Here is a 3,928-nt window from a genome sequence, read left to right as displayed (position 1 = left end):
TACAGTCTCCTAATTGCAAAAAAATTCTGGTTAGAGAGATGAACATTAAAAATGCTATGAAAAATACCACTATAGAAAAATAAAAAGTTTCAAAAGTTTTCTTTGATTAAAATGTTACTGTGTTTTAGATTTACTTACTTGTTTTGAATAATCTTTTACCTGTGATTATCCAAACTTATAATCCAAACTCAATCAGATAAAAAAGAGACATGTAGTCTGTTGTAGTAAGTGAATTCATTAGTTAATAACATTTAGATTCTATTTGTATGAATAATTAAACAAAATAGTGTCGGACTGAATGAAAGAAAATTCTCATGAATGCACTTTTTTCTTTTTTTAAAAAAGCACTCAAAAGAACAAATATATAAACTAAAACAAGTCAAACCAGCTGCTGCACAGTGTCTGGAATCCAGTTTGTTTATTCAGCAGACATCTGCACGGCGTATTTCTCAAAAATGTGTTTTGCTATTTTCTGAAAATGATCAAGAAATAGAGGAAACACATCCAAAATTAAAACAGCTGTTGATTCATCCTGCTTCTTAATGGTCTGTTTCTACTTTGTACGCACAGATGACGACAGAAAGTGCCTTGATGACAGTAAACATGATGAAGAAACTGGTCATTAGAGGACAAAATGTGTAAGAAATCCACAATAAGTCAGGGGGGGGGGTTGTTCTCCTTTCAGGACCCAGGGAGGGAGCTGCACAACAGGCTGCAGGATGAACGTGTTATCCTCTCATGATTCACCAGCGTGTCTTTTGTTTGTTTTCTCGGAAACAATCACGGCTGAATCAAATTTTATTCACAGTTGAATTCTATCCGGGGTTAGTTCCAGGAGTGCAGGTGCTAATATGCATGTGTGGGCTGGAGCAGGAGGAGAGGCTGTGTTTGTGTTGCACTGAACAGTTTGTGCTGTTTGTCTCAAGAAAGTGTATCAATAGTGCCACCACATGGAAACTGGGAAACAGTCTGATGTGTTCCTGCAAAACGACATTTCCCCCCTGAACAAAACACGGATTCTACACTTGGACCTGAATACAAATGAAATGGGAAACTTAATGTATGAAGTTTGTTTGAGTTGTCAACATTATTTTCTTTAAGTAAAAAAGAAGACAGACCCAAGAAAGTGCCATAACATCAGATTTATGTATCGTAGCAGCAGGCAAAGCAGTCGTGGCTTCAATACAATAACAAGTTGACAGAAACTAATCCTTTGCAGAAAATCTCTATGAATAAAAGCAAATTTGCTTCGTAAACAGGAATAAAACACAGCGTTTCACTGCCAGCAGCTTTCCACTGGTATTCGCTCCATCACAGTTCTGAGGGTCCTGACTCAGCTCAGTCTCATCCATCGCCCCCCCCACAGAGGATTATCAGTCAGCACAGTCTGCATGCATGAAGCCTCGGACATCTGCTGGTCTCTGAACTGGTTTTGCAGGGAAGCCAAATGGGGTCGGAAGTGTCAGGGTGGTGCCAGAGCTTCGTCTGGAGGAGCTCATCTGGTGCTCCTCCTCAGGCTCTCCACGGTCTGCAGGAAGGAGCGCTGGGCTTGGTCCTCCTCCAGGGTGGAGCAGTCCTCCTCCTCCTCCTCGATGATGCCACACCGCACGCAGCGGAGGCGTGGCTCCCGCCGTCCGGCCCTGCACACGCACGCCATGGCCAGAGACTGGGGGAACTCCTCCATCACCAAGGGCAGCAGATGGGCAGGGAGCGTGTCCATGCTGGTCGCCATGACGAACGTTGGCCCAAATGTGGGGATGATGAGCTGTCGACAGTGAAGCTCGGGAGTCGACGCAGGATTTAAAGCTCTTTATGTTTGAAAGATCTGCTGTTTCTGGTCAGCTGCTCCTCGGCTGTGGGAAAGATTATGCAAAAAAAAGTTGAAAAATTGTATAAAAGACTCAATCAGAGCTGTTTCTATTCAGTCCTGAGAGTTCTGCTTGATTTGAAAGATCCTGTTTTGCTCCTTTTTTCCAATTTGCTCTTCGCTCTGAATGCACAGTGTGTGTGTGTCTGTGTGTGTGTGTGAGAGAGAGTCTGATGGAGCAGTGGACTCCAGCAACACTGAGCTCCTCTTTATATACATCTCTGCAACCCACTCCTTTCTTCCTTTGGGCATCCCTCCACACACAGAGCTCCTCTTCCCTCCCACAGCCTCAGCGATGACACATTTCCGCAGCTTCCATACCTGCGCGCCGGAATGATCTCTCGGAAACTGTTGGCATGGGAACTGGATGGTGATGCTTGGGAGGGAAGAGGCGGAGAGATGAGAAAGGAACACATTTGTGGGAGCTGTGAAAAAGGACGGAGGACGGTAAGAATCACGGGAGGAAGTTGTGGACTTTGGTTGTGTTCGGCTACATGACAAAGATGACACTTGAGATTAATACACATTAAACACTTTTTACATTCTATATATGACTCTAAATTCAGGTCCAAATTAAAGCTAGCACTGTTATCTTACAGGGTTCCTGCAGGTTTCAACAAGTTTAACTTTTTAGGAGCAAGATATGAAGGTGTCCTATCAAGGTTCCTGAATTACCTACACTTCCTCCTAAGTGAAGATTAGGTGAAGTAGCCGAGCAGAGAATATCCCTCCTTACACCACGTTATCTCCCAAACCACAGGCAAAGACAGTATCTGTAGTTTTCCAACATCCAGATTAATTCTGAAGGTGTTTGTTTGTAGTTTTATTACAGCGTTGTAATACCTGCATGACTGAGAATTAACTACAACATAGAGATGTTTCAAACTATGTACGGAAGTAGCTTTTAATGAACGTTAACCATAGTCTGTAAATAAAGATGGACGACATGACAGCTTCTCAAACGTGAAGCCAAAGGCATTTCGATCACCACCTAGTGGCTGGCTGCAGTATGGCTCATAAATCCCACCTCCTCCAGGTTATTGACAGCCAAGACTGACTTACTATTGGTGGAGCGTAAACATCAACGAGACGCAGACACAACAGCATCATACCCCGATTGCAACTGAGCAAACTCCAAATACACAAGATGGTGGCGTCTGTATCTGTTTTAGCTTCATTTCTGGAAAAAGGGAGACACGTCGTCCATCAAGATTAAGACTTGAACATATTTAAGACCTAGTCTCTAATATTTTATCATATTTAGGACATTTTAAGGCCTAAAATTCAGATGTTTGAAATGTAGACTTTTTACAGCCCCTTGGAAAACCCTTTCTTATCAGGCCTCAGTGTAAAATAAACTAAAAGTTGTCCCTTACAAACTGATTTAAAACACAATAGGTGACAATAAGAAGGCAGATGACAGCGTGAGGTTATTTGAAAAGCATATTTATTGTAGACTGGATGGACAAATGCAATTTTCCATCATCAGGACATTACAATAGTATCCAGATATTCGACTTTTCTGCTTCCCAGCTTTAAGAAATACAACTCTAATGCCACTGCTCCAAGAGAAAAGCAATAATAACAGAACTGACTTCCCCAGCTGCTGCACTTTAACAGTAGTGTTAGCAAAACGTTAGAAAGTGTCCATTCGGACTAATTCAGAATAACTTAGAGTTGATATCTGAGCCGAGGCAAGTGAAACATGAGACTAAACTACTGACAAACTGTATGAACACCGACAGTCAACATACATGTAGATTTTGAAAACACAAAGTCAAAGGTTAAACATCATTTCATTGGACTCATTTGCAGATTTGGTTGTTGGAATGAATTAGAAAATTTAGTTTGTAAACACATCACATCTTAATACCCGTCTTCCCTCCTTTTATATACGACAGTTCAAGCCTCCGTCCATCGGGTCTCAAACACGCACACGAGCAAACACACACGTTTCTACAACCTCTTCCTGTAGATTTCATTTACGATAACAATTTAGCGCCAGAGGATTAGTCTTCAAAGTTGGTTTTAGTTTCCTTGTTAATGTGTCTTTCGATTCAT

This window comes from Limanda limanda, chromosome 3 (genome assembly GCF_963576545.1).
Source record: "Limanda limanda chromosome 3, fLimLim1.1, whole genome shotgun sequence".
NCBI lineage: Eukaryota > Metazoa > Chordata > Actinopteri > Pleuronectiformes > Pleuronectidae > Limanda > Limanda limanda.
The sequence above is the reverse complement of the archived record's forward strand: the minus strand, read 5'-3'. Positions refer to the sequence as shown.